Source organism: Carcharodon carcharias, chromosome 2, assembly GCF_017639515.1.
Source record: "Carcharodon carcharias isolate sCarCar2 chromosome 2, sCarCar2.pri, whole genome shotgun sequence".
Taxonomy (NCBI): Eukaryota; Metazoa; Chordata; class Chondrichthyes; order Lamniformes; family Lamnidae; genus Carcharodon; species Carcharodon carcharias.
In genome coordinates this window covers 23613860-23639721 of record NC_054468.1, presented here as the reverse complement: position 1 = coordinate 23639721, position 25862 = coordinate 23613860, and the positions used below count along the sequence as shown (strand labels likewise).

The 25862-nt window shown below is 44.9% G+C and overlaps 1 protein-coding gene across 2 annotated transcripts in view; it reads right to left on the bottom strand.

The window, feature by feature from the left end:
• The window catches only part of LOC121275323 (phospholipid scramblase 1-like), an 83214-nt gene extending 67025 nt beyond the window's left edge, over positions 1-16189 (bottom strand). The window contains exons 1-2 of one of the 2 annotated variants that reach the window (XM_041182816.1): positions 15817-16189; positions 15539-15662 (exon numbers count right to left, since the gene is read on the bottom strand). The gene's annotated coding sequence lies outside the window, so the exon portion shown is untranslated. The remainder of the gene's footprint in view (positions 1-15538; positions 15663-15816) is intronic. The other variant, XM_041182815.1, reaches the window with a different exon arrangement.
• Between the last annotated feature and the right edge of the window lie 9673 nt (positions 16190-25862).

Here is a 25862-nt window from a genome sequence, read left to right as displayed (position 1 = left end):
AGAATTTATGGAATGAATTCCAGAGCTAAGGGCCTTAGCAGCTGGAGAGATTAAGGCCAGAATTGGAGGAGTGCAAATATCTGACAGGCTTGTAGGCAGGAGGAGATTACAGAAATAAGGAGTCTTCAAATGAGATCTCAGATGCATACAGTGCCTGAGGTGGATGGTGTTGCAAGTTCAGTTTACCAAATTTCAATTGCTGCCATTTGAACTCATGGATGAATTCAAAATCTTAACTACAAACTAAACAGGTCAAATTGAATCAGACGCAGCTTCATCCCTGTGTTGAGTTTGGCACAGTGCTGAGCTCTTCTTCTATCACCTTCGCCTCCATGCCCACTTCTTTGGCAGGACACCTCACAATAGGCAGACCCTTTCTCCTGCCTTCACATTTCTTGTTTTGCCTGAACTTCTCCAACTGACCTTTTGGCTGCTTTAGCTCTTTTCATTCAGAACTGCTTCAATGGTCTTGGCTGTTTCAATTCCTCTGTTCCCCTCACTCACTCAGTTCCCTCTGAACTTGCAGCACTTTGTTCTTTCAGATCCAACCCTAACAATGCCATTAAATCTGCAGACAAGGGTGATCCCGCTCTTGTTTGGTGAACAGATTTCTGCATAGCGAAGCTGAATGCCAATCCTCAGAGACCTCTTCCTACTATGCTTGGACCGTGATCCCTTCGCTTATTTTGTATTCATTCATGGGATGTGGACGTCGCTGGCTGGGCCAGCATTTATTGCCCATCACTAGTTGCCCTTGAGAAGCTGGTGGTGAGCTGCCTTCGTGAGCTGCTGCAGTCCATGTGCTGTAGGTACACCCACAGTGCTGTTAGGAAGGGAATTCCAGGATTTTGACCCAGCGACAGTGAAGGAACAGTGATATATTTCCAAGTCAAGATGATGAGTGGTTTGGAGAGGAACTCCCAGGTGGTGGTGTTCCCATCTATCTGCTACCCTTGTCCTTCTAGATGGTAGGGGTCGTGGGTTTGGAAGGTGCTGTCGGAGGGGCCTTGGTGAATTCCTGCAGTGTATCTTGTAGATGGTTGATAGTGGGTGATGCAGTGATGGTAATGCCATTGAACATCAAGGGGCGGGGATTGGATTCTTTCTTGTTGGAGATGGTCATTGTCTGACACTTGTGTGGTGTGAATGTTACTTGCCACTTGTCAGCTCAAGCCTGGATATTGTTCAGATCTTGTTGCATTTGGACATGGACTGCTTCAGTAACTTGAGGAGTCACATATGGTGCTGAACAATGTGCAATCATCAGCGAAGATCCCCACTTCTGATCTTATGATGGAAGGAAAGTCATTGATGAAGCAACTGAAGATGGTTGACCTGAGGACATTACCCTGAGGGACTCTTGCAGTGATGTCCTGGAGCTGAGATGACTGACCTCCAACAACCACAGCTATCTTCATTTGTGCTAGGTATGACTCCAACCAGTGGAGAGTTTTCCCCTGATTCCCATTGACTTCTGTTTTGCTAGGGCTCCTTGATGCCACACTCGGTCAAATGCAGCCTTGACGTCAAGCACAGTCACTCTCACCTCACCTCGGGAGTTCAGCTCTTTTGTGCATGTTAGAACCAAGGCTGTAATGAGATCAGGAGCTGAGGGGCTCTGGCAGAACCCAAACTGGGCATCAGTGAGCAGACTATCGCTAAGTAAGTACTGCTTGATAGCACTGTTGAATCCTTCCACTACTTTACTGATGATCGAAGGCAGACTGATGGGCTGGTAATTGGCTGGATTGGATTTGTCCTGCTTTTTGTGTACATGACATACCTGGGCAAGTTTCCACATAGCCAGGTAGATGCCAGTGCTGTAACTGTAATGGAACAGCTTGGCTAGGGATGCGGCAAATTCTGGAGCACAAGTATTATTGCCAGGATATTGCCAGGGCCCATAGCCTTTGCAGTATTCGGTGCCTTCAGCCATTTCTTGATATCACGTGGAGTGAATCGAATTGGCTGAAGACTGGCATCTGTGATGCTGGGGACCTCCGGAGGAGGCCGAGATGGATCATCCACTCGGCACTTCTGGCTGAAGATTGTAGCAAATGCTTCAGCCTTATCTTTTGCACTGATGTGCTGGGCTCCTCCATCATTGAGGATGGGGATATTTGTGGAGCCTCCTCCTCCAGTGAGTTGTTTAATTGTCCACCACCATTTATGACTGGATGTGGCAGGAGTGCAGAGTTTAGACCTGATCCGTTGGTTGTGGGATCGCTTAGCTCTGTCTATCACTTGCTGTTTATGCTGTTTGGCACGAAAGTAGCCCTGTGATCATCAAGATATCAATTTCAAGATTGTTACTGTCATTATCATCTCTGGAGATTTTCCTTTCATGGCCTCCAACCTCATAGGCTGGGATTTTCTGGCCCCGTCACGGGTGGGACGTGCCGTGGGTGAAGCAGTGCCCCAGCCAGAAGTCCATTGACTTGCGGTGGGACCGAATGATCCCGGGGGTGGGTGCGGAAAACCCCGCCCATAGTTCCCCAAGGCTGCATTATTCACTTCTACATCCTTCCCAAGATTCACAAACAGGACCGCCTTGGTAGATATATTGTCTCAGTCTGTACCTGCCCCACTGAACTGATTTCTTCCTATTGCATCTCCAATTTTTCTCCCTCACCCAGTCTCTCCCCTCCTACATCCACCACTCTTCTGAAGCCCTCCACTTTCCACTTTTCCATCCCTAACCACCTCCTTTTCATCAAGAGTATCCAATCCCTCTACACCTCCATCACCCACCAGGATAACCTGAGGGTTCGCTGAAGAGGGACCCAACCAGCCTCCATCCACTACCTCCTCCACTTGGCTGAATGCTCTCACAATGAACAACTTCTCCTTTGGCTCCACTCACTTCCTCTAAATAAAAGATTTTGATATGGGAACACACATGGGTCCAAGCTATGTCTGTATTTTTTTGTGGGATATGTGAAATATTCTTTGTTCCGTCCTCTGTGTGCCCATTTCTTCATCTCTTTTCAGTTCTTGGATGGCTGTGTCAATGCCATTTCCTGTTCTCACCACAAACTGCAAAATCTCAGCAACTTTGCTTCCAATTTTCACCCTTCCCTCAACTTTGCATGACCGATCTACGACACTTCCCTTCCTCCATTTCTGGGCTCTTAACCAATATACACTATAAGCCTACTGATTCTTACAGCTATCTTGACTACTTTCTCCCACCCTGCTTCCTATAAGGAATCTATTCTCCGAGTTTCTCCATCACCATCGCATCTGTTCTGATGATGCTACCAGTGCTTCTGATATGCCTTCAACTTACCTTAACCACAGGTTCCCCTTCACAGTGGTTGACAGGAGCCTCAAATATGTTCATTCCATTTCCCGCTATTCTGCCTTCACCATTTTCCTCCCTTCCAGACCCTCAATAGGGTTCTCCTTGACCTAGTCTTCCCAACAGTCCCCACTGGGGAGATTGTGGCATACTGGTAATGTCACTGAGCTAGCAATTCTGAGACCTAGGCTAATTCTCTGGTGAAATGACTTCAAATGCCACCACCGCAGCAGCTGGTGGATTTGAAATCAATTAACAATCTGGGCATTCAATGAATCAAGCTTTCCAGCGTGAAGTCTCTATCAAACACTATTCCCCTCCCCTCCTTCCTTTTTCAGGATAATAATAGGACCATTCCCTCCACAACAACTCTGGTCAATCATCCCCAACAACCCTGCTCCTTTCCATGGCACTTTTGCCTACAAACCCGTGAGGAGCAACATCTGCTCTTTTGCCTTCCCCTTTCCCACTGTCCAAGGCCTCAAACAGTGGTTGACTTGTACTTCTTTCAATTTAGTCTACAGTTTTCGCTGCTCATAATATAGTCTCCTCTACATTGGGAGGGCAAACGCAGATTGAGTGATTGTTTTGTGGAACACCTTTGTTCAGTCCACAAGTCTGAACTGAGCTTCTGATCACCTATCATCCTTCTGACTCCCACTCTCACTGCTTTGTCCTTGGTCTGCTACACTGTTCCAGTGAAACACAATGTAAACTCAAGGAACAACACATCATCTTTCCATATGGCACCTTACAGCTCTCTGGGCTCAACATTGATTTAAACAGGTTCCGATCAGAACCATTGTCCCCACTTTTCCAGACGGCAGCTGTTGGTGACAATTCCGCTTTACCACCAGCACTGTCAATGCAGAACGCTGTGACCATTTTTATTTTCAAAACTTTTAAAAGTGCTGAGAAGGGCACACTGCCATTCTTACCATGGTGGAGCGTCTCCTATCAGCCTTAGTTGGCTGACAGGCATGCTCTCTGGCCTTTAATTGGTCATTCCTTGGAAAATCTAATTGGGTGACTATTTCTGACACAGTGCGAGGTCATGACCTGCATTGGTCCTAGCATTGCAGTCCTGACCCCAAAACAAAATTGCTGCCCGGAATTTCAGTGTTGATGGCCTTTAATCAGAACTAGAAATAGGCATGTAACAGGTTTTAAGCAAAGTAGAGGTGGGCGGGGTAATGGGGTATGATAGTGGGAAGAATACAAAGGAAGGATTCTGAAAGGATGGAAGGCAGGAGAGGTTAAATAACAAGAGGAATTATGGTGCGAGACAAAAGGAAATGGTAATGGGATATGTGAAGAAACAAAGGATGGGCTTTCCACCCTTTCACAATCCTTCCTTTGTATTCTTCCCACTATCATACCCCCATTCCCCCGCCCACCTCTATTTTGCTTCAAACCTGTTACATGCCTCTTTCTAGTTCTGATTAAAGGTCATCAACACTGAAATTCCGGGCAGCAATTTTGTTTTGGGGTCAGGATTCCAATGCTGGGACCAATGCAGGTCATGACCTCGCACTGTGTCAGAAATAGTCACCCAATTAGATTTTCCAAGGAATGACCAAGTAAAGGTCAGAGAGCATGCCTGTCAGCCAATTAAGGCTGATAGGAGACGCTCCACCATGGTAAGAATGGCAGTGTGCCCTTCTCAGCACTTTTAAAAGTTTTGAAAATAAAAATGGTCACAGCGTTCTGCATTGACAGTGCTGATGGGGATGGTGGTGGGGAAGCTTTAAATTATTTTTCACCACTGGGCCCCTGTTCAGCCACCTATTGACTGGAAAATTCCAGTTGGTGTGGCAGAAGGACCTTAATTGCTTCAATTGGCTACCCACCGCTTGCTTAGAGAATTGTTTCAAACATAAACCACAAGGAGGCAGTCCAGCCTACGAGATGGTCAGAAATTTGACTTTGCTTGTCACAGAAGTTTTCTTTAGTAAGAAATATTGAAAGTTGTGGATAAATACAGTATTGGAAGATGTTTGAAACAACTATACCAAGGGACTAACCTGATGAAGGTTCTAATGAAAGGTCACAGGCCTGAAACGTTAATTCTGTTTCTCTCTCCATAGATGTTGCCTGACCTGCTGAGTATTTTCAGCATGTTCTGTTTTTATTTCAGATTTCCAGCATCCACAGTACTTTGCTTCTGTTTAAATTTACGCTGAATTACAAATGAGCTAAAATAAAGTGAACCTTAATCTGCACCCAGCAGCAATTATTTCTGAAAGAGATGCACAAACCTGTGGCTTTGCGAAAGTTAAGACGGTTAATTGAACTGTAAGAGTGTTTGTGAGAACCCAGGTGTGAACTGCTTCAGCACCTTAGTTTAACTGTTAAAGCCAAGGTCAGGATGGCTGGGATAGAATGAAGAATTAGATTCTAGCTCACTCCAGGTATGAACATTCCGATCTCTAAAAAGTCACACTTCTTTCTATCTCAAGTTATAGCGCCTTCACAGAGCAGCAATCAAACACAGAAGGAAATCACACCTAAGTTCATGTTAGGCTTGGTTTACTGATTCACACTAAGAATAATAGTAGTTCATTAAAGAAACACGTTCACAACTCAATGGCTGAATTGCAATGTAATGGACATCAAAAAATTCATTTATAAGCTAAGTAATCAATTTAAAAATATGGAAACATGTAGCAATCATATTAACAAAAAAAACCAAACAAAATCAGGGGGTTACAGGGAAGTGATGAACAGGATATTAATTAGATGGAACAATGAATGAAAACTATACTGAAATTACAAATCAATACATCATTCCTACATTACAGGCACTGAAGTGCATATAAATGCCACCGTTTAAATACTTAATTGAACCATGTAAGGGATATGCCTACATCAGTACAATTCGGCCTGCCTCTTATGGGGGTTAGTTTAGTCCAACTTTGGAGTTGCCTTGATTTTACTGGGCATGGTGGGGATAACCAATTCTGAAGTTGGGTAGATTGCTTAAGGAATTTTCCAAACTTAATACAACTATTTAATAGATATTACCTCTTATTTGTAAAATCTCAAGTTTCTGACATAAAGGGCAATCTGATTTCATTAGGATTGGTTTGCGATTTTGTTATGATTATTGAGCAATGCACAAAACAGTTATTAATTAAATTAAAATTGTAGTTGTGATCCAATTCTTTTCTCTTAACTTTTTGCCCTTTAGGACATCAGCAGTCTATTTTACATTATTGGCCAAGTTAGGATTTCATCATCCCAATGATTGCAAACTACAATAACCCATTTGAATTGTCTGATGCATTTCCTTTTTAGTTTTATTTCCAGTTTTTAATGCAAATTTTGTGATACAATATAAGGAGACCTTTAACTGAAGCTGAGTTCATTAGTTTCACAGACAATTAGTGCAGCTTTTCATTAAAACAGCTATTAAATCAGATTTACAAGGTCTTTTATAATGATATAAGAAAATGCTGGTAAAACTCAGCAGGTCTGGCAGCATCTGTGGAGAGAGAACATGCTCCTTTCTCCACAGATGCTGCCAGACCTGCTGAGTTTTACCAGCATTTTCTATTTTTATTTCAGGTTTCCAGCATCTGCAGTATTTTGCTTTTATTTTACAAAGTCTTTTATTGTTCATGCACACAACAAAAGATTGACTAAAAGAGCATTTAATTGTATTGGGGATTACTTTCATTTCCTGTCCGGGGTATTCTACTCAGAAATCTCCTTTTAACAATAAGATTCCTCATTTCGTCTTCCCTCTTCTCTAGCTAGAGTTGCCAACTTTCCCGAATCACCGGGAAGTCTACCGGAAGGGGGCAAAGATCACCTAGACAAGTCTAGGCAATTGTTGTGCTTTAACCTTCCTGCCTAATGCCCCTATTGTTTTTCAATGTTAAAGGAAGAACCAGGAGCACTCCTGTGCTGGGAACAATATGATGGTGGAGAGCTCATGAGGAAATGATGAGTAGGGACCAAGATCAAGGAGAAAAAGAAAGAAACTGGTTAGGTGGTCAGGAATCAAGCGAGAACTTGAGTATTGTGGAAAGAAGAGACATGTTGAATCTTTTCATCTTGCACTCATCAGGACACTCACAAGAATACCAATACAAGGGGGAAACAACAATTTATACTGTAGGTGAAGTAATATTAATATAGGTAGGTTCCAGTACATGCACATGCACCACATTGCAAGCCCAACTGACAATCTTAAATTGGTTGTCAGCATAATTCTTAGCACAGTGAGAATTATTTAGCAAATGTTGTTCAATCACAGAATCACATCGAATGTTGGACACTGTGTTTTGAGTTTTGCAAGCACGGGCTGGTTGGGTATGATCTGTACCTTGCCTGTTGCAAACAGTACCTGGGACATGCTGTTTGATACAAACCATTAGTCTTTGGGACATACGGCCTACATACCTAGCATCGCTCTGGCACCGAAATTCATACACCACATTTCTCATTTGTGTGAAAGGCAGAATGTCTTTTTGACTTGATGGCAGCATCCTGTTAGTGGTGAATACCACATGTTGCTACTGTATAGTACCCATCGCTCAAATTTTTGAGGTACCTTGTCCTTCCAGGGTAAACTGAGGTAGACTGGACATTTTTCAGGGCTGAAAGTGACAGCCTTAGGTCAGTTCATGAATGTTCGTGATATACAGCATGAAATGATTTGATCTGAGCAGCCACAGGATGTGTTTGATGCACCCCATTTCAGCACCAAGCTTGCATAGTAGCCTGATCAGATCATTTCGCGCAGTATATCATGCAAATTCATCAATGGGCCTAAAGCCACCATTTGTTGCCCATCCCTAATCACCCTTGAACTGAGAGGCTTCTCGGATCATTTGATTCAGGTTGGTCTGAGCTAGATGGTTTTGACATGCAAAGTTCAAATATAGATCGTGAGATTCCTCGTTCAGAGTTACCACCTTCACACAGAACCTGAGTCCAAGCCAGAGACTAAGGAGAGAGATGTGATGACATTTACAGATGTCACACAGTCAAGGTCATATGCTTAGAACATCACACGGTGACCCTCCAGGACTGCCTCAAAACAGAGCTGGTAATCCTACTCATTCTTTTAAATAACCATGCTTTTCGATCATTGCCAGATTTGAGCAAAATAGGTTGAATTTATATTGCACTAATGGGAGATGGTTTCTTGGAGAAGGGAGGGTGGTGGGTCTAATAAATCGTGGCTTCAGGACACTTGAATAATTTCTGATTTATACTGCAATTATTATTATACTGCACTGATATACATCATAAATTACACTCTATCAATGAACATAGCAGTGTGAATGCAGCTACATAGAACCAATGTAAAAGACATACTCAAAGGATTTACCTTTGGTTGGTACCTGGAACCACAATTTTATCGATGCAAGCCGTTGAATAAATTCCATGACCCAGTGGGCCTTGAAAAAACACTTACATCTATATCGTGCCTTTCATGACCACTGGGCATCCCAAAGCACCTTATAGCCAATGAAATGCTTTTTGAAGTGCAGTCATTGTTGTAAAGGAGGAAACGCCACAGCCAATTAAAGCTCAGCAAGCTCTCACAAACATCACTGTGATAATCATCAGATAATCAGTTTTTTGAGGTTGATTGAGGAGCACATATTGGCCAGGATACTGAGGTAACGTCACGGGAATGTTTACATCCACCTGAGAGACCAGACAGTGCCTCGGTTAACATCTCATCCAAAAGACAGCATCTCTGACAGTGCAGCATTCCTTCAATACTGCACTGGTGTGTCAGCTTTGATTTTTGTGCTCAAGTTACAGAATGCATCTTGAACCTACCAACTTCTAACGCAACGGTAAAACCATAAGACATAGGAGCAGAAATTAGGCCATTCAGCCCATTGAGTCTGCTCCGCCATTCAATCATGGCTGACAAGTTTCTCAACCCCATTCTCCCACCTTCTCCCCGTAACATTTGATCCCCTTACCAATCAAAAACCTTTCTATCTTGGTCTTAAATACACTCAATGACCTGGCCTCCACAGCCTTCTGTGGCAATGAATTCCACAAATTCACCACTCTCTGGTTAAAGAAATTTCTCCTCATCTCTGTTCTAAAAGATCTTCCCTTTACTCTGAGGCTGTGCCCTCAGATCCTAGTCTCTCCTACTAATGGAAACATCTTCCCCACGTGCACTCTATCCAGGCCTTTCAGTAACCTGTAAGTTTCAATCAGATCCCCCCTCATCCTTCTAAACTCCATCGAGTTTGTACCCAGAGTCCTCAAACATTCCTCATATGTTAAGCCTTTCATTCCTGGGATTGTTCTCATAAGCCTCCTCTGGACCCTCTCCAGGGCCAGAACATCCTTCCTGAGATACGGGGCCCAAAATTGCTCACAATATTCTAAATGTGATCTGACCAGAGCCTTATAAAGCCTCAGCAGCACATCCCTGCTTTTATATTCTAGTCCTCTCAAAATAAATGCCAACATTGCATTTGCCTTCCTACCTACCGAATCAACCTTCAAGTTAACCTTAAGAGAATCCTGGACTAGGACTCCCAAGTCTCTTTGCACTCCAGATTTCTGAATTCTCTCCCCATTTAGAAAATAGTCTATGCCTCTATTCTTCCTACCAAAGTGCATGACCTCACACTTCCCCACGTTGTATTCCATCTGCTACTTCTTTGCTCATTCTCCTTACCTGTCCAAACCCTTCTGCAGCCTCCCCGCCTCCTCAATACTACCTGTCCCTCCACCTATCTTTGTATCATCTGCAAACTTAGCCAGGATCATTCATCTAGATCATTAATGTATAAAGTGAAAAGTTGTGGTCCCAACACTGACCCCTGTGGAACTCCACTAGTCACCAGCCACTATCCTGAGAAGGACACCCTTATCCCCACTCTCTGCCTCCTGCCAGACAGCCAATCTTCTATCCATGCTAGTACCTTGCCTCTAACACCATGGGCTCTTATCTTACTGAGCAGCCTCCTGTGCAGCACCTTGTCAAAGGCCTTCTGGAAATCCAAGTAGATACCATCCATTGGCTCTCCTTGTCTAAGCTACTCATTAACTCCTCAAAGAATTCTAACAGGTTTGTGAGGCATAACCTCCCCTTGATGAAACCATGCTGACTTTGCCCTATTTTACCACGCACTTCCAAGTATTCTGAAATCTCATCCTTAATAATGGACTCTAAAATCTTACCAAAGAATATTACCAACAGAGCCACAGCTAACACCTTTATTTGCTGCTAGTTTCATAAATTAAATTTGCGACCTGTGCTAAATTAGGCAATCTCCATGGGCAGAATTTTTGGGTCGGCAGCGGGTGCCGGCTGCATGCCCGCCGAACTGTCAAAGGCCTATTCAGGCCATTTAAAAACTGACTAAGCCAATAAACTGAACTGCCCATCCAACCTTAAGGAAAGGACCCAGGCGGCCTTCGCATTTTTCATGGAACCTCATCCACGGGCGGTGTTTATAAATTGAATAAAATTTTTTTTTAAATTCATTGACATGTCCCAGCTCATTTGACACTTTCACATGAGGGGACATGTTTTAAAACTTTTTCTTTTCTTTATTCAGCTTTTTAAAACTAACCTCCCTGAGGCACTCCTGTCCCTCAGGGAAATTTCTGCGCTCTTTCAAGCACATGCTCAGGGCTCAGGCCCCAACTCAGGGAATCCCCCCATTCGCACAGGGAGCGCATAGCGCTCCTGGGCGCACAGCACGCTGGGTGGGCCATAATTGTCCCACCCATGTAAAATGGTGGCGCCGATCAGGTTCGTGCCCACCCCTGCACAACTCCCCCGACAGGGGGAAAATTCCCCATCACAAAAATTACAGTGGGCACCTTAATATCCCTGGATAAGGAAGAGAGAAATAAAATTCATTTTAGGTATCCTACTCTTTAACAGCTTTAAGTGTTTGTGATGGGGATGTGATGTGACCAGATTTGTGTTCATCTGTAATACCATTACATATTATTTGGGCTCTTACATAAGCAGATACCATTTGGTAAAATATAGGAAAGTTATTACCATCAGTGGAGTCTGTGCTAATTCAGTCACTACCTGTACAGAGGAATAGGGGATTAGGACTCACTCACAATGATACAAACAGAAAATGGGCTGTTCGGAAAAACTAATATACTGAATTTTCAGTGAAGTGAACACTATCACATAATACAGCCTGTAGAAGCAGGAAAGCATATTTAAGAATGTGGATGATACCAATGATGGATATTGAATTGTTTTTATTCTTTCCTGGCATGTGGGTGTGGCTGGCATGGCCAGCATTTGTTGCCCATCCCTAATCACTCTTGAACTGAGTGGCTTCTCAGGCTGTTTCAGAGCACAGTTAAGAATCAATCACATTGCTATGGGTCCGAAGTCAGACGTAGGCTAGGACATGGGGAGAATTTTCCACCCCGTTGGGAGGGTTGTGTGGGGGGTGGGTTGTGCAGGGGCAGGTTGTGTGGGGGCAGGTACGGACCTGATTGGCGCCCCGATCGAGTCTGTGACGCCAATTTTACGTGGGCAGGCCAATTAAGGCCAGCCCAGCATGACGCACACCCGGGTGGCGGGGTGGGGGGGGGGGGGGGGGGGGGGGGGGGTGTGTGTGTGTGTGTGTGTGGTGGTGGTGGTGGTGGTGGTGGGGCGATTCCCTGTGTCAGGAGTGCTACGCATGAAAGAGCACAGAAATCTTCAAGTTTCAAGTTTGAAAAATTTTAATAAAGAAAACAAAAATGTGAGCTGGGACGTGTCAATGAACTTTAATGAAAAACTTTATTTAATTTATAAACCCTTCATGAAGCCTCATCCCATCTGTGGATGAGGTTCCATGAAAAATTGGAAGACTGCCTGGGCTCTTCGCCTGCCCCCCCGCCAACCTTACGTTTGGACAGGTGGTTTTCTCAATAGGTTTAATTAGTGAATTAGTGGCCATAACAGGCCTTTGACAGTACGGTGGGTGTGCGGCTGACTCGGCTGCGCGCCCGCCGAACTGAAAATCTAAATGACACGCGGTGATGAAGGGAAGCACGAGCCGAACCGAGAATTCTGTCCCATGTAAGAATAGCAGAGTTCCTTCCCTAAAGGACATTAGTGAATCAGATGGGTTTTTATGACAATCAAAGATTGGCAATATCCACATCTTCATCAAAAACAAAGATACCTGGAAAAACTCAGCAGGTCTGGCAGCATCTGCGGAGAGGAGCACAGTTGACGTTTCAAGTCTGAATGACCCTTCAACATAACTAGGTAAAAATAGAAAAGAGGTGAAATATAAGTTGGTTTGGGGGCGTTGGAGGGAGGGGGGGGGTTGCGACAAGAAGAGCTGGATAGAGGGCCAGTAATAGGTGGAGATAAACAAAAGATGTCACAGACAAAAGGACAAGGAGGCGTTGAAGGTGGTGATATTATCTAAAGGAATGTGTTAAATTGTCATATCAACAATTTCCAGTTCCCTGGTCCCAACCGCCTCCTCTTCACCATGGACGTCCAATCCCTCTACACCTCCATCCCCCACCGGGATGGTCTGATGGCTCTCTGCTTCTTCCTCGAACAGAGGCCCGAACAACCCCCATCCACCACTACTCTCCTCCGTCTGGCTGAACTTCTTCTCACACTGAACAATTTCTCCTTCAACTCCTCTCACTTCCTCCAAATAAAAGGTGTGGCTATTGGTACCCGCATGGGCCCCAGCTATGCCTGTCTCTTTATGGGGTATGTGGAACATTCCTTGTTCCAGTCCTACTCTGGCCCCCTCCCACAACTCTTTCTCCGGTACATCGATGATTACTTTGGTGCTGCTTCATGCTCTTGTCTGGACCTGGAAAAATTTATTAATTTTGCTTCCAATTTCCACCCCTCCATCATTTTCATATGGTCCATCTCTGACATTTCCCTTCCCTTCCTTGACCTCTCTGTCTCAATTTCTGGTGATAGACTGTCCACCAATATCCATTACAAGCCTACCGACTCCCACAGCTACCTCAACTACAGCTCCTCACACCCCGCTTCCTATAAGGGCTCCATCTCATTCTCTCAGTTCCTTCGCCTCCATCGCATCTGTTCTGATGATGCCACTTTCAAAAACAGTTCCTCTGACACGTCCTCCTTCTTCCTTAACCGATGTTTTCCACCCATGGTGGTTGACAGGGCCCTCAAACATGTCCGGCCCATCTCCCGCGCATCCGCCCTTACACTTTCATCTCCCTCCCAGAAACATGATAGGGTCTCCCTTGTCCTCACTCATCACCCCACCAGCCTCCGCATTCAAAGGATCATCCTCCGCTATTTCCACCAACTCCAGCATGATGCCACCACCAAACACATCTTCCCTTCACGCTCCTGGAGGCATTCTGTAGGGATTGTTCCTTCCGGGACACCCTGGCTCACTCCTCCATCACCCCCTACACCTCAACCCCCTCCCATGGCACCTTTCCATGCAACCGCAGAAGGTGCAACACCTGCCCCTTTACTTCCCCTCTCCTCACCGACCAAGGGCCCAAACACTCCTTTCAAATGAAGCAGCATTTCACTTGCACTGCCCTCAACTTAGTCTACTGCATTTGTTGCTCCCAATGCGGTTTCCTCTACATTGGAGAGAGCAAACGCAGACTGGGTGACTGCTTTGCAGAACACCTTCTGTCTGTCCGCAAGCATTACCCAGACCTCCCTGTTGCTTGCCATTTCAACACTCCACCCTGCTCTCATGCCCACCTGTCCATCCTTGGCTTGCTGCTTTGTTCCAGTGAAGCTCAACGCAAACTGGAGGAACAGCACCTCATCTTCCGACTAGGCACTTTATAGCCTTCCAGACTGAATATTGAGTTCAACAATTTTAGATCATGAACTCTCTCCTCCATCCCCACTCCCTTTCCGATTTTCCCCCTCCTTTTTGTTTTTTCCAATAATGTATATAGATTTTTCTTTTCCCACCTACTTCCATTATTTTTAAGTGTATTTCCATCCATTGTTTTATCTCTACCTTTTAGCCTATTTCGATCCCTTCCCCCTACCCCACCCCCACTAGGGCTATCTGTACCTTGCTCGTCCTGCTTTCTACCCTTAATTAGCACCTTTCTTTAGCTAATATCACCACCTTCAACACCTCTTTGTCCTTTTGCCTGTGACATATTTTGGTTATCTCCAACTATCACTGGCCCTCTATCCAGCTCTTCTTAGTTCTGTTGTAGGATCATTCGGACTCGAAACGTCAACTGTGCTCCTCTCCGCAGATGCTGCCAGACCTGTTGAGTTTTTCCAGGTATTTTTGTTTTTGTTTTGGATTTCCAGCATCCGCAGTTTTTTGTCTTTATCTACATCTTCATGTTTTTTGTAGCCATTGAGAAATACGTAAAAGAACTGGCTTGAGTATCATTCTCAATTCGAGAGTGACAACCACAATTTATTGCAATTATGAAATTAAGAAAGTCAAATGATTGAAGTCAAATGCAAAAATAAAAGTTTGATATCAGAGTAAAGCGATCTCTACCACAAATATGTGCTTCCACTTTGGTGGGCACCGATCCACTGCATAAGTATGACATTCACATTACACACGCAAGCCGCCATTACAATGTGCTGTTAAAGACTAAATTCTAAACAGTTCTGTGCTGTTGCATGAAGGCCTCAATCTTATGGATGATTATTGCCTTTCACCAATAGTCCACATTCTTTTGCATGAGGTAAAACTCCCAGCAGCACAACATTTTTCACTGCCATAACAAGCCTGGCGTGAAAAGGCACAGCAGGGGGAGAGAAATGGGAAAGGAGGGGGATAGAAAAGCTAATTAGAGAGAAGGGTCTTCAGGAGTCTTCTAAAAGTTGCAAGGGGAATGGTGAGGTGAGGGTGTGAATTACAAACGTAATGACTTAGGTAATTAAAAAAAACTGCCAACAGCAGGACAGAGAGAGTGCAGAAAATGCTGATATTTAGACAGAGACAATGTGTACAGAAATGGGTTGGATAAGAAATGAGTATTGTAAACTAAAATCACAAGACAGCCCAGACTTCAGATTTTTGCAAAAACAATCACTTTTCCCTGCAGACTTTGCGTTAAGAGTTTCAACAGGAAACATCCGTTTTTCACCACAATTAACAAAATTGAAGTCCCAGAAATATTTCCAAGCTGCTGGTTATTAATTCTGCAGAAAGGCATGAACTCCTCACTTCTGTTTTTTAAAAAAGGAACCCACTGAATCAAATGTATGATTCTCCATCAAAGGCAACCTTTCATTCTGAGGAGTCATGGAAACCTTACCTCGGGTTGGTGGGAGATTATTGTCACTCTACAATGAACCTGTGCCAAGGGCGTTGCCAGTGTCTAGAGGAAGAAAGTGGAAGGAGAGTGCTCCTTTGCCCCTCTGCCCACAGCGTTCAATTGGCTGAAAATACATTTAAAAAGTGATCATTCTGACCATGTGAGGCGAAACAAGACAGCCTAACCAGGAGACCCATCCTTCCCACTGTTTTGACGTGTCCCACGCAGACAAACTGATCAACCCCGCCGGTCATGTTTCAATCGGGGCACCTGCTTACCTGTCTGCTGGCACTCGATCCGCCACTCCTGTAACGGCTTCGGAACCCTTCTGTGAAACTAGGGACGGCGGCACAAGATCATATCGCAATATTTGCTGAAGAAACTCGTATGGGCGGTCCTTTCAAGCACGCCTGGTGAAACGCTGGCGGTATTGTCAGGGGAGAGGACAATAGTATCAGATCAGGAAGCCAACAGGAACATCAAAACAAAAACAAAAATACCTGGAAAAGCTCAGCAGGTCTGGCAGCATCTGCCGAGAGGAACACAGTTAACCTTTCGAGTCCGAATGACCCTTCAACAGAACACACGGAACATCAAATTTCAAGTCTGACGTTTCTTTTCAATTAAATGGCACTACTAGCGGCAGCCAAATAATCGCTGAAGCAAGTAGTGCACGTTTATTCTTTGCCAGTGCAATAGTGGTGAACCGGTTTATCTGATAAAACGTGGAAGGATTTTTTTTTTGATAGTTCATGGGAAATAAATATCGGAAATTGCCAGGGATGCACGCAAGCCAGTCAACATTTGACGAGAAAAGACAGACTAAGGTTGAGGCTGCAAATCCTTGGCCAAATTGGGGAATTGAAACATAAGCAAGTACTTTAGTAAGGGCTGGGGAGGGTCAAGGGTGGGAATTTTAAAAAGGGACAGAGAGAACAATAGATATTCACGCACAGAAAGTGAGTTAATGGGATAAAGCAAACTTTAACAGGAAGGTATTAAATGATTAAAACAGCCGCAGTGAAACTGTGAACGGGCGATACAAAAAGGATTCAGCCACTTAAAATGGAGTTGAAAATGTATCCAGAGTGCAAAAATAAAACAAATTTATGATAATCCTTTGAATTAGACGAATGTTCAGTTGATCAGTGAGGATAAAAGCTAAGCTGCAGGGCTACTTAAATATATTTAGGTATAACGCCACAAAACTAGATGCTGTTCCCAGTCCCAAGAGCACAGCCTTTACATTCTAAAGCTGCGCGTGCCCCCAGTTTCATTTTATTCTTCGGCTAATTCCACGCTTCAACAAGAAACTTTTTCTCTTTCTCTCAAGTGCTAAGGAACGCAAGCTTCATCGACACCAACACCCATCTAGGACCCTCCACCACTGCCTGTCCCTCCGTCCCCACCCCATCTTCCAATCCCAGCCCCAGCCGTGTATTCACTGTACCCCCTGACCTTCCCCACTCCGATGCTGAACGTTCAGTGCTCAGCAAAGGACATAGTTTCATACCCTTACGCCCTCATCTCAATGAATTTCGGGCTCGGCATGATGCTGAACTCTTCTTCCGCTGTCTTCGTCTCCGGGCTCACTTCTTTGGGCAGGAGTCCTCTCCCCGTTCAACGGATCCTTTCACCCACCTCCAATATTCTCCCTCCACCTGGACCCCTCCCTCTGGATTCTTACCTTCTCTTGATCTTTTCATTGAGAACTGTCGGCGCGACATTAGTCGTCTCAATTTCTCTGCTCCTCTCGCCCATTCTAATCTCTCTCTCTCTGAACTTATTGCACTCCATTCTCTCAGGTCCAACCCTGACATTGTCATCAAACCCGCTGACAAGGGTGGTGCTGTTGTTGTCTGGCGCACTGACCTCTACCTCACGGAGGCTGAGCATCAACTCGCAGACACTTCCTCCTACCTCTCCCTGGACCATGACCCCACCACTGAACATCAAGCTATTGTTTCCAGGACTGTCACTGACCTCATCTCCTCTGGGGATCTTCCTCCCACAGCTTCCAACCTGATAGTCGCCCAACCTCGGACTGCCCGCTTCTATCTCCTACTCAAAATCCACAAACAGAACTGCCCCGGTAGACCGATCGTCTCAGCTTGCTCCTGCCCCACAGAACTCATTTCTCGTTATCTTGACTCCCTTCTCTCTTCCCTTGTCCAGTCCCTTCCCACCTACATCCGTGATTCCTCTGACACCTTACGTCACATCAACAATTTCCAGTTCCCTGGCCCCAATCGCTTCCTCTTCACCATGGACGTCCAATCCCTCAACACCTCCATCCCCTACCTGGATGGTCTGAGGGCCCTTAGCTTCTTCCTCGAACAGAAGCCCGAACAATCCCCATCCACCACCACTCTCCTCCGTCTGGCTGAACTTGTTCTCGCACTGAACAATTTCTCCTTCAACTCCTCTCACTTCCTCCAAATAAAAGGTGTGGCTATGGGTACCCGCATGGGCCCCAGCTATGCCTGTCTCTTTATGGGTTATGTGGAACATTCCTTGTTCCAGTCCTACTCCGGCCCCTTCCACAACTCTTTCTCCAGTACATCGATGATTACTTCGGTGCTGCTTCATGCTCTCGTAGGGACTTGGAAAAATTTATTAATTTTGCTTCCAATCTCCACCCCTCCATCATTTTCACGTGGTCCATCTCTGACAATTCCCTTCTCTTCCTTGACCTCTCTGTCTCAATCTCTGGTGATAAGACTGTCCACCAATATCCATTACAAACCCACCGACTCCCACAGCTACCTCGACTACAGCTCCTCACACCCCGCTTCCTGTAAGGACTCCATCCCATTCTCTCAGTTCCTTCACCTCCGTCGCATCTGTTCCGATGATGCTACCTTCAAAAACAGTTCCTCTGACATGTCCTCCTTCTTCCTTAACCGAGGTTTTCCACCCACGGTGGTTGACAGGGCCCTCAACCGTGTCCGGCCCATCTCCCGCGCATCCGCCCTCACGCCTTCTCCTGCCTCCCAGAAACATGATAGGGTCCCCCTTGTCCTCACTTATCACCCCACCAGCCTCCGCATTCAAAGGATCATCCTCTGCCATTTCCGCCAACTCCAGCATGATGCCACCACCAAACACATCTTCCCTTCACCCCCCCGTCGGCATTCCGTAGGGATTGTTCCCTCCGGAACACCCTGGTCCACTCCTCCATCACCCCCTACTCCTCAACCCCCTCCTATGGCACCACCCCATGCCCACGCAAAAAATGCAACACCTGCCCCTTCACTTCCTCTCTTCACCATCCAAGGGCCCAAACACTCCTTTCAAGTGAAGCAGCATTTCACTTGCATTTCCCCCAACTTAGTCTACTGCATTCGTTGCTCCCAATGCGGTCTCCTCTACATTGGAGAGACCAAACGTAAACTGGGCAACCGCTTTGCAGAACACCTGCGGTCTGTCCGCAAGAATGACCCAAACCTCCCTGTCGCTTGCCATTTTAACACTCCACCCTGCTCTCTTGCCCACGTCTGTCCTTGGCTTGCTGCATTGTTCCAGTGAAGCCCAACGCAAACTGGAGGAACAACACCTCATCTTCCGAATAGGCACTTTACAGCCTTCCGGACTGAATATTGAATTCAACAACTTTAGGTCTTGAGCTCCCTCCTCCATCCCCACCCCCTTTCTGTTTCCCCCTTCCTTTTGTTTTCTTCCAATAAATTATATACATTTTTCTTTTCCCACCTATTTCCATTATTTTTAAATATTTTTAAATCTTTTATGCTCCCCCACCCCCACTAGAGCTATACCTTGTGTGCCCTACCATCCATTCTTAATTAGCACATTTGTTTAGATAATATCACCAACTTTTTACACCTATGTGTTCTTTTGTTCTGTTCTTTGTGACATCTTTTGATGATCTGCTTCTATCACTGCTTGTTTGTCCCTACAACCACACCAACCCCCTCCACTTCTCTCTCTCTCTCCCCCCACCACCACCACCCCCCCACCCCCCCACACCTTAAACCAACTTATATTTCATCTCTTTCTTGGACTCACTCAAGTTCTGTCGAAGGGTCATGAGGACGCGAAACGTCAACTCTTTTCATCTCCGCCGATGCTGCCAGACCTGCTGAGTTTTTCCAGGTAATTCTGTTTTTTTTTTGCCTTTACATTCTAATTGGATTGCGGGGTCATCTGCCCAATATCATTGCTTTTCCCAGTCTGAAACCAGGCTCTTCTGAAAGGCAAGTCTTGCCATGAAAACAGTAGAACTTTGTCAAATAGGTCATGTAAGCTATGATATTTGGAGCAGTGATGTCACATGTGAGCCATGGACAATAGCTCTATGAAGATGGTGGGAACGATGGATAAATTGGGCGTGTCTGCTATCAGCCTCTGCAACACTATGGAGAGAATATTTGGAAATATTTGTGACAACAAGGCATTAGGAGGAGCTTTCAAAGACAGCTGCCAAACTGGTAGCTACAATTGCTTTAATAGAAAGCAGTAGAATGCAGGAAAATATTCATGGATTAGTCAGGTAGGTGGAAAAGTGGCAAATGGAAATCAAACCAGAGAAGTGTGAGGGTATTTGGAGAGGTTAAACAAGGCAAAGGCATACACAATGAATTGTAGGATACTGAGAAGTATTGAGGAAAGAGGGACCTTGGCATATATGCGCAGAGATCCCTGAAGGTGGCTGGAATGGTGGATAAGTGGTCGAGAAGGAGCTGTAGTCGAGGTATCTCTGACATTTCCCTTCCCTTCCTTGACCTCTCTGACTCAATTTCTGGTGATAGACTGTCCACCAATATCCGTTTCAAGCCTACTGACTCCCACAGCTACCTCGACTACAGTACCTCACACCCTGCTTCCTGTCAGGACTCCATCCCCTTCTCTCAGTTCCTTTGCCTCCGTCGCATCTGTTCCGATGATGCCACTTTCAAAAACAGTTCCTCTGACATGTCTTCCTTTTTCCTTAACTGTGGTTTTCCACTCATGGTGGTTGACAGGGCCCTCAACTGTGTCCGGCCCATCTCCCGTGCATCCACCCTCACACCTTCCTCTCCCTTCCAGAAACATGATAGGGTCCCCCTTGTCCTCACTTATCACCCCACCAGCCTCCGCATTCAAAGGATCATCCTCAGCCATTTCCGCCAACTCCAGCATGATGCCACCACCAAACACATCTTCCCTTCACCCACCCCCCCGGCGGCATTCCGCAGGGATCATTCCCTCTGGGACACTCTGGCCCACTCCTCCATCACCCCCTACACCTCAACCCCCTCCCACGGCACCTTCCCATGCAACCGCAGAAGGTGCAACACCTGCTCCTTTATTTCCCCTCTCCTCACCGTCCAAGGGTCCAAACACTCCTTTCAAGTGAAGCAGTATTTCACCTGTACTTCCCTCAACTTAGTCTACTGCATTTGTTGCTCCCAGTGCGGTCTCCTCTTCATTGGAGAGAGCAAACGCAGACTGGGTGACCGCTTTGCAGAACACTTTCGGTCTGTCTGCAAGCATGACCCAGACCTCCCTGTCACTTGCCATTTCAACACACCACCCTGCTCTCATGCCCACATGTCTGTCCTTGGCCTGCTGCATTGTTCCAGTGAAGCTCAATGCAAACTGGAGGAACAGCACCTCACCTTCCAACTAGGCACTTTATAGCCTTCCGGACTGAATATTGAGTTCAACAATTTTAGATCATGAACTCTCTCCTCCATCCCCACCCCCTTTCCAATGCCCCCCCTTTTTTCCTAATAATTAACATAGATTTTTCTTTTCCCGCCTATTTCCATTATTTTAAAATGTATTTCCATCCATTGTTTTATCTCTACCTTTTAGCCTATTTCGATTCCTTCACCCCACCCATCCCCACTAGGGTTATCTGTACCTTGCTTGTCCTGCTTTCTACCCTTAATTAGCACATTCCCTAGATAATATCACCACCTTCAACACCTCTTTGCCCTTTTGTCTGTGACATCTTTTGGTTATCTGCACCTAACACTGGCCCTCTATCCAGCTCTACCCTCACCTCTCTTAAAACAGCTCATATTTCACCTCTTTCTATTTTTACTTAGTTGTGTTGAAGAGTCATACGGACTCGAAACGTTAACTGTGTTCCTCTCCGTAGATGCTGCCAGACCTGCTGAGTTTTTCCAGGTATTTTTATTTTTGTTTTGGATTACCAGCATCCGCAGTTTTTTACTTTTAATTACAACTATGTTAGATAAAGATCACATAAATTACCATATCAGTGGATTTAATTAGGGCACCATTGTTTTGTTTAGCACATAACAGGATGCATTTCTAACCATAAACATTTCAAAGATACTCCGCGTGATTTGATTTTACACTGCTTGATTAGTTTACATCATTCCTTACTGCAAAATAATCACTTTTAGACCATTTAACCCATTGGACAATTCAGCTGACAAAAGCTCTATTCCACATATACAGGATTGCATAAAGAGAAAAAGGGAGGCTTATGGCAGATACTGAGGGCTCAAAACAGTGGAAGCCCTGGAGGAGTATAGAATGTGTATGGGGAACTTAAAAAGGAAATTAGGTGAGCAAAAAGGGGGCATGACAAAACATTGGCAAGTAAAATAAAGGAAAGTTCAAAGTTATTTTACAAGTACATTAAGACTAAGGATAACTAGGGAAAGAGTAGGGCCCATTAAGGACCATAGTGGTAATTTGTGTGTGGAGCCAGAAGACATAGGTAGGGTTCTAAATGAATACTTTGTGTCGGTGTTCACAAGTGAGAGGGGCGATGTGGGTATGGAAATCAGGCAGAAGGACTGTGATATAATTGAAGAAATTAGCATAGCAAGGGAGCAGGTTCTATGTCGTCTGGCAGGCTTAAAAGTAGATAAATATCCAGGCCCAAATGAAATGTATCCAGGCTGTTGAGTGAGGCAAGGGACGATATAGCAGGGGCACTGGCAATAATATTCAATACCTCTTTGGCCTCAGGAGTGGTGCCAGAGGACTGGAGGACAGCCAATGTTGGACCATTATTCAAGAAGGGAGTAAGGGATAAACCAGGGAACTACAGGCCAGCCAGTCTAACCTCAGTGGTGCAGAAACTATTGGAAGCAATTCTGAGGGACAGAATTAATCTACACTTGGAGAGTCAGAGATTAATCAAGGACAGTGAGCATGGTTTTGTTAAAGGGAAGTCATGTCTGACCAGTTTGATTAAATTTTTCGAAGAGGTGACCAGGTGTGCAGATGAGGGCAATGCATTTGACTTGGATTTCAGCAAGGCTTTTGATAAAGCCCCGCATGGGAGACTGATAACAAAGGTAAGAACCCATGGGAATTTGGCAAATTGGATCCAGAATTGGCTGAGTGGCAGGAAGCAGAGGGTGATGGTTGAGGGGTATTTTTGTGATTGGATGCCTGTGTCCAGTGGGGTTCCACAGGGATCGGTGTTGGGTCCCTTGCTGTTTGTGCTATATATAAACGATTTAGACTTGAATGTAGGGGGGTTGATCAGTAAGTTTGCGGATGAAATGAAAATTGGTGGGGTGGTAAATAGTGAGGAGGACAGCCTTAGATTACAGGAGGATATAAACGGGCTGGTCAGATGGGCTGATCAGTGGCAAATGGAATTTAATCCGGATAAGTGTGAGGTGATACACTTGGGCAGGACGAACAAGGCACAGGAATACACGATGAATGGTAGGACCTTGGGAAGTACCGAGGATCAGAGGGACCTTGGTATGCATGTCCACTGGTCCCTTAAGGCAGCGGGACAGGTAGATAAGGTGGTTAAGAAGGCATATGGCTTGCCTTTATTAGCTGAGGCATAGAATATAAGAGCAGGGAGGTTATTCTGGAACTGAAATGCTGGTTAGGCCACAGCTAGAGTATCGTGTGCAGTTCTGGAATTCGCATTATAGGAAGGATGTGATTGCACTAGGAAGAGTGCAGAGGAGATTTACCAGGATGTTGCCTGGGCTGGAGAGTTTTAGTTACGAGGCAAGATTGAATAGACTGGTGTTATTTTCCTTGGAGCAGAGGAGATTGAGGGAGAATGTGATTGAGGTGTATAAAATTATGAGGGGCATAGATAGGATAGACAGGAAGGAACGTTTCCCCTTGGTGGAGGGATCAATAACCAGGGGGCATAGATTTAAGGCAAGGGGCAGGAAGTTTAGAGCGGATGTGAGGAAGAATTATTTCACCCAGAGGACAGAGGGAATCTGGAACTCACTGACTGAAAGGGTGGTAGAGGCAGAAACCCTCATAACTCATTTAACCCTCAGTTAAGAAGTATTTGGATGTGCACTTGCGATGCCATGGCACACAAAGCTACGGGCCTAATGCTGGAAAATGTGATTAGAATAGTTAAGTACTTGTTTGACTGGCACAGAATTGATAGGCCGAAGGGCCTTTTTCACTGACTTTTTCACTCACATTTTTCATTGACTGTCACATCAGCCCTTTAGGTGTCCAACTGAAATGTGCTAGCCACTTAATTTAGTTTATTCCTCAATGTTGGCAATTGGGAGGGTGCTTTCAATAGTTTGTGTTTTAGATGAGTGCTATAATTAAGTAAACAAAGATGTGTTTTTCATGGAGTGCTGACAATTTAATCTGGAGACACTCTAAGCTCTCCCATGCTTAGGTCTTAGATGATCCATTCCATAATTCTTCTCCTCATAACTTGGAAGGGCTAAATCCTTCAGTGCAACATAATTGTGTAGCACACAGCAGCCAACAATAATTCCTGAGATGTACAGTAAACTGTGTTCACTGCTCACAATGTTGTCTCCCCTACATTAGGAAGACCAAACACAGATTGGCTGATGTCTTTGCTGAACACCATTGCTCAGTTCGCAAACATGGCCCTGAGCTTCCGGTCACTTCCCATTTTAATTCTCCTCCCCACTCTGACCTCTGTGCTCAGCTGTCCACACTGGGACATGGGCATGGTGAATCATGAAAAATCATTCCCACACAAGGGAGCATCAAGAACTAGAGAGCACAGATTCAAAATAATTGTCGAAGGGAGTAAAAGTGATGTGAAGAAATTTTTTTTCACCCAGAGGATGGTTAGAGTCTGGAATGAACTTCCTGAGAGTGTGGTGGAAGCAGGGTCGATTGAGGTATGCAAAAGGGAATTAGATTGCTACCTGAAAAGAAAGAATGTGCAAGGTTATGGGGAGTGGGACTAGATAGAATGCTCTTTCAGAGAGCCAGTGCAGATTTGATGGGCTCCTTCTGCACTGAAAAGACTCCATGGTTCTGTTCCAATGCTAATGAGGCATTTCACAGCCTCCCCGACTCAACATTGAGTTTCGGATTATAACCACTGCTCCCATTGTTTGGACAGCAGGTACTGACAATGATTCTACCTGTTTCCATTTGCACCTTCTGTAGACACATTATTTTGTTCCTTTACTTGTCCCATTACCACTCCCTTTCCTTTCCACCATCATCACTTTTTGTCATTTAATTTCTCCTGCTTGCCGCCCTATCACACATCTTCCCTTTTGCTCCTTCTGCCCCTCCCCTAGCCCACTTTCCCTCTTTCTGTATCAGCTTAAACCTGCTAAATTTACAAGATTTTCTAATTCTGATGAAAGATCAAAAAAAATGAATTGTTAACTGTTCCTTTGCCCACAGATGCCGCCAGGCTTGCTGAATATTTCTAGCACTTTCTTGTTCATGGTACTAATAATTCTTGAAAGCCATTTGTCATGGACAAATTTAGGTGTTCCTTTTTATTTGCCATGATCAATATATTTGTATGTGAATGTGTGTATTTTCTTACTGTCAGAGTGGTTGACTCAATCTTAATAACCCAGCAACAACATTTTGTATATTTAAAAATGAAGGTTATTTTATTCCTCACACACTTGTGCCAGAGGTTAACAAAAAAGTGACATCTCACTCACTCACCCATACTATCACAAACACAGAAAATTGGTTACAGATGAAGATAAAACAGTAATTGTAAAAATAAAATTCAACTCAGTCTCTATTTTTGTGCAGCCTGATGTTTCTTAGTTGAGTTGATGCATTGGTTGTAGTGAAGTATTGAAAAAACAGAAATTTCTCAGTAGCTGTGAAGGTTCTTATAGATGATCTGCCCAGAAGTGGATTTCTCAGGTCAACTGGAAGGTGGAACAAGTTTGAGGAGAGAGTGCTTCTCTCTCTTTCCAGATATTATAGTTAGATACTTTTGGCTGCTTAACTGACTACCACAGGCTTTACGTGCAGGACTCTCTCTGTGATGGAATTATCTTGAAAAGGCCTGGAAGCCAGTCTGAATTTCTGCTATATTGTTTAGCAGGGAGCAAAGATGTCCATCGTATCACGTGACCTCACATGCAGT